The sequence below is a fragment of the Psammomys obesus genome, unplaced genomic scaffold (genome assembly GCF_907164565.1).
Source record: "Psammomys obesus unplaced genomic scaffold, mPsaObe1.curated_primary_1811, whole genome shotgun sequence".
Lineage (NCBI taxonomy): Eukaryota > Metazoa > Chordata > Mammalia > Rodentia > Muridae > Psammomys > Psammomys obesus.
In genome coordinates this window covers 9,458,686-9,469,615 of record NW_026590663.1, presented here as the reverse complement: position 1 = coordinate 9,469,615, position 10,930 = coordinate 9,458,686, and positions in this window count along the sequence as shown.

Sequence of the window (10,930 nt, the reverse complement as noted above, 5' to 3'; positions counted from 1 at the left end):
CCCCGCCTCGCTGCTCCGAGCCCCTGTTCTGCGGAGAGACCCCGTTCGCTGACCTCGCGCCGCAGCCCGCGCGGGTCCCGGCCCCGGAGGGCAGCTCAGGGCGCAGCCGGGCGCGGTGGGCGCCGAGTCCCGCAGGGAGCAAGCGGTCAGCGGTGCGCGCAGCCCCTTCCCCAGATAACAATGCAGGAGCGCGCCCGCGGCTGGGGGGTGGGCAGCGCCCGCGGCCTCCACGGCCACGCACGCGCTCGTGGGGGGCCGGGGCGCCAGCGGGGGCGAGGCTGGCCCTCGCGTGCCACGGTCGCGGCGCGAGCGCCCCGGAGGCGCGGACAAAGGGAGATGTCAGTCCGTCACCCCGGGAAGCGGCTCCCACGCCGGCCGGTGGGAAGGTGCGCGTGGGCGGGAGCGGCGGGAGCAGGAGCGCGGGCGGCCCGGCGGGGGCGCTGCAGCACCGCCAGCCGCCGCTCTGCGCACCCGCGCCAAGCCCCCCGCTTCCGGCCCCCGGCGCCCGGAGGGTCAGGGGTTCGCGGCCACCCCGCGCCCGGAGGCTCAGCCCGCGGGCCGGGCGCTCCTGCCGGACCCCAGGACCGTGCTTGGGGTCGCGGAGCGAGCGGGGGACGGAGGCGGCCCTCCGCGTCTTTTCTTGGATTTAGGACGTCTCCCTGGGCCTCCCCCCAGCCTGAGACCCTCGCCGTCTGCACCGCGCTCCCCTCGCCCTTTGTGCCGCGGGCAGCAACAAAGCGGCCCTCCCAGGCTCCGCGTGAAAGAGTTCAGGACTCGGAGGGGCGCAGGGGAGGAAGTAATTAAGCGAGGCAGGAAGGGCCTGTCGGGGTGACGAATAGACGTTTCCCGGGACAAAGGACCTTCCCGCCCGAGGCGGCCTTGCCCGGCTCCTTCCCCTCAGCGCGCCCGCCTCGCTGCCGGCCTGGTTGTCCGCAAACACGCGCTGGCTTACACTCGCGGACAACCCGCCCTCGTCCTCCGCGTGGCGCGAAGCTGCGCTCGGCCCGAGGGACGGAGGCCGCGCCCGGGCGTCCCCTGCTGGGGTGGCGGTGGCGGGCGAGGCCGGCAGCGCGGGCTGGAGAAGGCCCCGGGGCCCGGCCCACCCCTGCACCTGAGGAAACAGGCTTCACGGCCGGCAGCGCGCCCCACGGCGCCTCCACATGCCTTTCCCGTACGGTTCCCGTCTCGGCAGCCAGGACTCGCGGAAACCAGCAGCGCCACGGCTCACACTGCGGCCTGCGGTGCCGCGGGGCGTCCGGTTGCTGTGGTTCTCCTCCCCACCCCGCTCCGAGCACCTAACGGGACGGACGGAGGCCGTTAGACAGCAGGCTGGCGCCTCGCTGCGAAGCCGCAGCCACGGGTTTGAATGAACTGAAGCGCGGAGCGGGACAAACCCTCCCGGACGGTGACGCCCGCCACGAGAGCGCTTTGCTCGGTCTGTGCCGAGTGGCCTGGGCTCGGGTTCCTTTTTAGTCTGTGCCTGGGGTGGGCGGATAAACCTAACCTGTGCCGCTCTGCTCATCAGATCTCACTGAGCGCCTCTTACTCGGCTCCACAGAGCAGATTTTAAACACTCAGACACGCGGGGTAAGACTGAGTCGCTCTGCACGCGGCCCCGGACAAAGCCGCCGGGGGGCAGGGAGCGGAAGGGCCTCGCGGGAGCACACGCACGGCCGCGCCCCCCGGGCCGGCGGGTGAGGCGCCCCACGCAGCCCGGCTGTTGTCTAGAGAAAGGGGCTTGAGGAGCGAGTGGACGGCGGAGCCGCGTTCGCAGCCCTCGGCGTTTGCGGAAGCGGCCTTGGACGTTTTCTCCCGCGCGGCTCCACGGCGCGGGAACGCGGCAGGAACAGAAGGGCGCTCCGCGCGAAGGCTTTCCCAGCGGCCGCCCTGCCGGAGGGCGCTCGGCTCGCGCTGTCCCCACGCAGCGACGGGCTGCGCGCAGGCTGCCATAAACTCAGTCACGCTCACACCACACACACACACACACACACACACACACACACACACACACACACGCGGCTGATGGCTGCTTCCCTTCCCTTTTCCCATTCTTTCTGGGGTCACAGTGTTTGCGGCAGAGCACGCGGGCAAAGAGTCGTGGAGGAGACGGTAATAACTCAGCCAAACCATCGAGTAAGGTGCCGCACAGGGACAGCGCAGCTGCTTCACTGCCGCCTTGCCGCACGCCCTCGGGTGATCGCTGCGCACACACACACACGCACACACACACACACACACACACGCGCACGGCCGCCGCGCCCCTGCCTCGGGTACAGGCCAGCTTAGCCACGGAAACAGCAACAGGCTTTCCGGCTTCTGGTTAGCTCACAGCATGGTCCCAGCTCTCCACCCTGCGGGCCTCTACGGCAGGCGCCCACTGTCACACCGTTGTCCCGGCCTCTCCCGCGCGGGCCGCAAGGGGGAGGGTCGCCTCCCCGCCCCCGCCTGGCTCCCTCCCCCCGGCCCGGCGAGGGCTGCCGCCTTCTCCCCACCAGGCCCCGGCGCCGCCTGTCACAGCGCAAGCAACAGCCGGCTGCGCCTTTGACACTGGTCCAAGGCATCGGAGAACAGGGAATAAGGTCTTCCGGGGCCTCGTCTGCGTCCTTTCCCGTCTTCAGCCGGTAAAAGTGAAGGCCAGGAAAGCGGTGCGTAGTCATTAACGACGGCACCATCTCGATGAGGCCTTCTCTCGACTCCCAGTCCACAGCTCCCACCCTAGCCCCCGACCCCGTCGGTGACCTCCGTTCACGGGGAACTGACATTTCCTATTCCACAAAGTCGAGGTGACACGGGTCGCTCGCTCTCAGGCTGCAACCTGCAGTCCCCGCTTCCCTGGGGGTCCTGAAACAGTGCCCCCCTAGGCAGCGCGGGACAGACCTGCCATTTCCCGTTTCCTCCCAAGCCCTCCCAGACGTCCGCCCTCCCATCGCAGCCACCTAGCTCAGAAACATCGCCCTCCTTCCACGGCGGCTCTGTCCCTCTTGCACACACGACATGCCGCGTCCTCCTGTGGAGAGATTTGAAAATCTGTCTCGTCTCCCCTCCTACATACCTGAATTTCTTAAGGTCAGGGACCATGTCATAATGACAAGAATGAATAATAGCCAAACATCGTTGATCATTTTTGTGCCAGACCCTGAGACCATGAGACAACTGAGGCTTTCAAAGACTGAGGAACCCAGCCAAAGTTTCAAGACTGGGAAGCCAATGGGCAGGGTTCAAATCCAGATCAATCCAGATCACCTTTATTCATTTATCAAAGAATTTGGGAGAATTAACATGTGGGGGCAGTCATTTCCTAACGGTACCTGTGTCACAAGTTGCCTCTCCTAGGGAAATTGAGCAGCAACTCTACTCCCATGGATGAGAGAAGGCCCTAACTTGATGGCATGAGAAGGCGAAACAGTCTTGATGACAGGCTAATCGGGAAAAGGGCTGTTGTTCTTTCATAGCATCAGATCTTAATTTACAAATGTGACAAATATTTTTGCCAGCAATAATGTCTTTTGTTGTTGTTTCCCCAAAACTCATGGGTAAGTCAGATCATAGAGATATAAATTGAAAATCAGTAGGATGGTCAAGAAGTTGCCAGAGATCGAGATGCCAGGATGCTGTGAGGTCTGAGCCTAAGTGTGACACTGACGTGCCTGGCACGCAGGAAGCGCTGCATTATCCCAAATTGCTGTTGTCGCTAGTATAACTAGCTCTCAACCCAGTATTGGGGAAACAGTAGCTAAAGGGTGGATTATTTAATACAGCTGTGATCAAAGTGCCATGGGCATATTAAGAGCCGTCTACCAGGGAAAAGGGAAAGCGGCACCCAGATGCCACATGATAGCAGAATTTTCCAGATCTAGAGCTGTGCTGAAAAGGTAGCAGAGCATCAAAGAAGGGGACGAGGTCATGGAGACCTCTGCCCAGATGCAACCGGAAGTTCGAATAGTGTCATGACCCTCTAGGCCAGAAGAGCCCTCTCCTACCCCCAGGTCCAGGTCCTGCCTGGGACAGAAGGAACAGCCAAGTGTAAACATGGTGATGGGCACACTAAATGAGAAGCAAAGGGGAGGCCTGGAACTCTGCGGTCAGCACAGCCTCCGGGCCCAGCCCCTTTCTTCCCAGCCCGTGCCCAGCACACAGCCCCACTGTTTCCCTAGCCAAACAGCATGGAAGGCTGCTGAAACCTCAACATTCTTTACCACAGGCCATTAATTTTATATAGGCAAAACATTTATGTTCCTCCAGTTCCTCAACAAACAGAATAAAGGAATTTTCTGTGAGTAGCCTACTCTGCCCCGCCCCTGGGGTGGGATAGAAGGGAGCTGCAGTTCTGACAGGGACCGCGAGTGAGACACGGGGGTGGGGGGCAAGTTAAACAGGGACAGTGTAGGTAGAACTCGATAGATCGTCTCTTTTTGGAGGGCAATTTGGCACTATGAAAATGGGTCCAGCAATATCACTCCATCAGATGATCGTAAATGAATGCTCCCTGGAGGATGTTGAACAATACTGCAGTATTTGGGGAGAAAATTATTTTCTAAACTGGAAATGACTTCAGTGTCCATTTATAGGGCACAAGTAAAATGGTCCTCCAAGACGCCAAACTTCTTGGTGTTGGGTGAAAGAACGAGACCCAGAGCAGCCTGCGGACTGTAACCCTGTGTACAGGAAAGCACGCGTGGCCACGTCATTAAAAACAACACCAGCTTGTGATAGCGCTAACAGGGGGATCTTTGCTCCCGCCGCATGTTGGGAATGCCTGTGAAAGCCTGGGGGGGGGGGATGAGGTGGGGGTTGGTTGGATTTAGATTTAAATTTGAATATCTTAGGAGGGTGTGCCTGGCCATTCCCAATAAGCCACCTGCTCACTTACACTCTCCTCTCTCCTCAGTTGTCCCTAAATGTACTTGAAAACAGACCAGAGGAGAAGGGCTGAATGCTCACTCATCTTAGTCCTCACTTCCCATTCTATGTGGCAAGCAAACATCTCTTTCCTACCTCAAGAGAAGGTAGGCCAAGAACCCATGTCAGTCTTAGCAGGAAGGGTGGGGGTGTGGTTCTGCTGGTCCATAGGGTCTGAAAGAGGAGCCACTGGTGTGGAGGTTGTGTCTAGAGTTCAAATAAAGAAAAGGAACGTCTGGACCAGCCAGGGAAGCCAGCACAAAGGAAGCTCACATTTGAAACTTCGTTTGCATTCCATCCTCAAGCCTGCAGTAAGAGAATGTCTAAGCGTCCTGTCTTGTCTTTCTGGACCACGAAAACCACAGCCTGTGGTTCACCATCACCCAGGCTGCTGGGCAGGGTCCAACATACTGAAGACCAGGCACAATGGTCTTCCTCCCTCTGAGGGTCTCACCCTCCTGTGTCTCTGAGTTAATTTCTCCCTCTTCACTGTGTTGGCACCAGATGTATAGGAAACAAGAGTTGTCCCAACCAAGGTACCACGGAAATGAAACTGGAACATCCCCGAGCCAAGGTGCCCAAAAGATTGCTGTTATCCTGGCTCATGCTGCCCACCCCAAAGGAATGATGGTTTCCATAGTTTAAAACCCCTGCAAAATATTTAAAATAAGAACAAGAAGCATTTCCAAATGAAATAGGCTCTTGGTTTTGGCTGCAGCTAGACAAACTTGAAAGAAAGTTCTCAAGCCAGGCCATACTGTTTCATCTACTAGAAATTCCTCAGCAGAATAAAACGCTTTATTTGACAAAGTTTTATTGAAGGGAGGTGGGCAGTTTAGGTGGTAGTGTTGTGTAACAGTTTCCTTCTAGATTAAAACATTGTATCCTACAATGCAAGTAACATCCTTAAGCAGAAAGATAAACAACTCACAATAGCTTCAGGAAGTCCCTGAAACTGAGCAGATTCACTAGGCTATTCTGTTCTGGAGTAAGCATTTAAGGCTGAGAGTCCTTCTCCCAGGAGCAGAGTTGAACTGCTAAGAAGACTCTCAGACAAGCCCCGCTGCTTGGAAGAGGTTTAGCCCAGTGCCACTTGGAAAGGACACTCTCCAACCTGTTAAGCTGCCACAGGCTGTGCAGAGTGTTTCTTGTCCCCAACTTTTGGGAGCTGCCAGCCATACTGGGGTGGGCTTTGGTGATGCAGCTATCTCTGAGTTCCTTCTGCTCCTGTAAGTAACCCCTCAGCCACATTCCTATAAGGAACCCCAGTGAACCTCATTGCACCAAGTTGGGCTTGCAGGGGGTGTACCACAATTTGGTCTGTTATGAGGTCTCTATCTAGGGTTAACAAACATGTATATTGTGTCTTCCTAGGAAAAGTTTTGTCATACAATAGGTGTGAAGAATGGGGGATGAGGTGTGCAAAGCAAGCCTAATCCACAGTCACCTATGAGTTTAGTGTAATTTCTTACAAAAAGAAGACAACAAAAAGTTATCCTACAGGCATAGAAGCAGTGGGGTTATTGCCAGGCCACCCTATTCCCTCTAGTTCTGTCAGGGATGTGCACATCCTTCAAAGCAAACCTGAAAAGTCTACCATCTGATGATTAGCTAGAGTGTACTATAGCCATACAATGAAATACAGTTGATATGTAGACCAGGCTAGCCTCAGACTCACAGAGCTACCTCTCCTGTGCCGGGATTAAAGGTATGCACCACTGTGCCTGGCTCTTTTGACCCTTTATTTTAAGACACATCTCACTAAACTGCCTAAAATTGGCCTTGCGTTCAGGCAAGACCTCCTCCTGTCTTAGAGTCAACGGTAAGCAAGCCGATACTGCCAGAACAAATTACAGCTAGCAATTATGTTTTGTTTTAGTTTGTGACTTTCGCTTTTGCTTTTTTAAACACAGGGTTTCTCTGTATAGCCTTGGCTGTCCTGGAACTCACTCTGGCTGGCCTCAAACTCAGAGATTTGCCTGCCTCTGCCTCCTGAATGCAGGAATTAAAGGCATTTGTGCCACCACCACCAGGCTTAGCTGGAGTTTTTAATTTTCTTTCTTGATAATCTGTGCAGGGATTAGAGAAAAATCAGAATGTGAAATACATGAGCAAATAGAACAGCTTGAACTCATTTTCATTAAAGAAAACTCTCAAGCCACTATAAAAGAACACACGTTATTTTGACACACAGAGTATTTACCAAGATAGGTCATTTTTTTGTACTAGGAATATCAACAAATTTTGAAACTCATACATATGATCTGTTCAAAAGCAATAGAATCAGTTATAAATTCACTTTGGAGTGCATATGGGAATCCTCAAATATTTAGAAATTAAAAAAATAAACTGAGTAAACCATGTCCCAACTAGTTAATCACCTGGAATGGAAATAGGTGCACAGCAGATCAGGCCTGCAGGCTAGAACCCACACCGTGCAACCTGAGTCAAGATGTGTTCAAATAAAAAGTGCCATCATCTACCTAGAGAAACTCCAGCAAGAACAACGTAAGCCCAAAGGAAGTGCGGAGAGCAGAAGTAATAAAACAGAAAAAATATTTTTAAAAATAGATGAAAATAAAAGTTTTTTTTAAATCAAAACTGTTTAAAAAAACTCTTGAGAGCAAAGAGAGAGAGAGAGAAGAGAGGAATCACTAATATCCAGAAGAAAATTAAAAAGAATCCTTAAATTAAAAAAAAAATGTTATTTCAATACATCCAGTAACATTAGTGAAATTTACTCCTAATACAAACTATCAAATCTGAGGGTCTCTGTATCTACTCAATGAACTGGACTCGGGGTTCAAACCCTTCCCCACCTCAAAAAATTCTCACTGAGTCCTTCCAAATATCTCAGGAAGAAATAATCCCTGTTTTTCAGTCTCCTAGAAGCAGAAGGGGCCACTTTCCAGCTTATTTTGTGAGGCTGAGCAGGCGAAGGCAATACAAGAAAACTATACACCAACGAATCCACAAAATCCATTTGCAGAAACCCTTAATATATTTTTTGGCAAAGTGAACCTAGCAATATACAAAATGGATGACATCTTATAACTAAATGGAGTTTGTTACAGAAATGCCAAAAATCATTTTAATACTCAGAAGCTAATTAATATAATTCACCACATTAAAAGATTAAAAGTGAAGAGTCATCTTAATAGATTTAGAAAAGCATTTGGCAAAATCCAAACTCCATTCTTGATTAAAATCTATCAGCGAAGCAGGAACAGAAAGGATCCTCTCAAATCTAACAAAGCCTTAAAAAGTTGGCCAGCCTCATTCCAGGGATGAGCAGGGCAAGGCCTTTTTCACCCTTCGCTTTCGTGTTTTCTGGGAGCTCTAGCCAGGAAAATAAGGCAACAAAAGGGAAGCAAGCAAACAAAAAAAATGACAACAAAACCCACAGATACTGGGAAGAAGAGGTTGAACCGTCTCCGTAACACGGATGATGATGTGCATTGAAAACCCAAAGTTCCCACTCAGAAGGGATCAGCCTGGCGAGGCTGGAAATACACAGTCAATAAACAAAGACAATAGTACACGTCCCCTTACCAACAAGGAGCTGTGGAAAATTATACATCAAAAATATAGTAGCCAGCTGGGTGCAGTGGCGCACGCCTGTCACCCCAGCACTCAGGAGGCAGAGGCAGGCGGATCTCTGAGTTCGAGGCCAGCCTGGTCTACGAAGTGATTCCAGGACAGCCAGGGCTACACGGAGAAACCGGTCTTGAAGAAAACAAACAAGCACCGCACAACCCCCCCTAAAACAGTAGCATTCAAAAATATGGACTGCTTATGGACAAATTAAATATACCAAACCATCAAGTACTGGAAAGGAAAATCAGCTATGAAATCAGGCGAGAGCTGAAACCAGCGCACTGTCGCAAAGACTCGCTTTGGTAAAGTATCTGTCATCCGCTGCCCTCGAATTGATGTGTAGATTCAATAACATCACAAGAACCGGAAGTCTTTTGTGACAGAAAATAGCGAACATATTCAAAGTTCATGTAAAGATGCAGAGGGTACTGTGCCTGCATTGCCAGCGCCCTGGAAGCTGACGCGGAGGGACAGCAGTTTGAGTCCAACCTAAACTACATAGTGAGTTTCAAGCCAGCCTAGGCTATGAAGACATAGTCTCCAAAACAAACAAGCAAATAATTAGATCAAACCAGAAACGCAAGGGAGAAAGATAGCCAGAATTTAAAAATAAAAGAATAAAGTCAGTGGCTATAAACCTTCCATTTTGAATTTTATTTTTATTAATTTTTTTTCATACAATGTATTTTGATCATGTTCTCATTTGCAGACTCCCTTGCAAAGTAAAAACAGGACAACGTCACAATAAAGAGTCTAAAAAAATCACCCTACGCGTGTGTGATCATTTGATTGCCAGAGAGATCCAAAATCAAAGGATAACGTGTCCACAAAATGGAGTAACTGCGTGCGTGTGTGCAAAACGTGAAAAAATAAAAAGCCTCGGACCTTTACGTCATTTACATGCCGTAGTTGAAGATGAATCACAGGCGACATTAAAATATGCTCAGCGTGAATCACAGAGCTAAATATAAGAGCCACAAGGGGTAGAGAAGAGACTCCTCCGCGAGCTTTAGCCAGGCAAAGCTTTCTTAACTAGAGCATGAAATGTTTTTTAGAAATCCTTCTGTTGCCCCCTTTGATTTTGTAACTTCCACCCTCTCCTAGGGGGACTTCTCTGGCAACCTTTGGGTTGCTAATGAAGAAACAGTAAAGCGGCCATTTCTGTACCTAGAGGGTGTGGGGCTGGTCCAGGCTCTGCGATGACCCACTGCGGACGAGGCTCTCTCCATCTCCCGGCTGCTCCCCACTTTGTGTCCCCTGGGATGACAGGACAGAGCAGCCTCTAGTTTGGCAACCCCAGAGAGAGAACCAGCACAGTGCTGGACCAGCTTCTCATGCCCCCCTTGACTCTGTGGCCTCCCGCGAACAGGACAGCCAGGCCCAGGAGGGAGAGCGGACCCCTGCAGGGGGGTAAGAAAAGGAGAAACCGGGGAGGTCGCCGCCAGGCAAGCGAAAGCGGCCAGCGCCTAGTAGAAGACACTGCTTCCCAAATCGGAAAATAAGGCTGTTGTTTTATTTTCAATCTTTAAAATGATCGAGCGCCTCTAAGAACAGAACGTTTCGAAGGAGGAGGAGCTGCTGTTTGACCCCCCTGTTGCAGCGCTCTTAGAGACAGTGTAGGAGAGAGTGAAGGGAGACGCCTTTTCTCTTCTGGTTGAAGCAGAAGGTAATTTGCAGAAGGAGGTGAAAATAACGTCAGGCTGGAGGGGTTTAGAATAGGCCCTTGAGGGAAATGCCGTGGAGAGCTGCCTGTGTGTCAATAAAGGGCCTCTGGGCCACGCTATGGGGAGGTCACCAAAGGGGTCTCTTTTTGGCCCATCATTTCTTGTGTCGCCTGCCCTGAACGCCAGGATGAAACTATTGTGCCCCAAAGGGCGGACCTATTTTGCTTGATGGCAAATCACTTGAAATGCGTTTATATTAATACAAATAGAAATTCATTATGAAGTCACATACAAGCATTACATGAATTTTAAGACCAAATGCAAATTTCATGCTTACAATAATCCCTTAAAATTGCTTTTCACTCCCCACTTCATGCAAATTCAGGTCTCTCCTCCACTGTTAGGGCGATTGTGGTAGAGACATTTGCAAAGTACCATTTTACAGAATAAGGCCTGGGAACAAGGATGTTCTGGGGATTTTTTTTTTTTTAGTGTCCAGACACTTTGGCAGAAGAAACCAGGCAAGTATTCCAAGTACAAAGACCAGGACAGCGAGGACAGCTGGCTGGGCTGGCAGAACCCTTGCGAGCACGTTCAGGAGGGACTGGGGCTTGTCAGGGAGCAGCTGCATTCTTGGGTGACACTTCACATGGGAAGTGGGGGGCCCTGCCCTGGCCTGGGGTCAGGAGGAATGTCTGTTGGTAGAAGTAGGAATCAGATGTTCTCAGAGAAGAAGATTCATTTCTGGGGCCAGAGGAAGTTCATCTAAG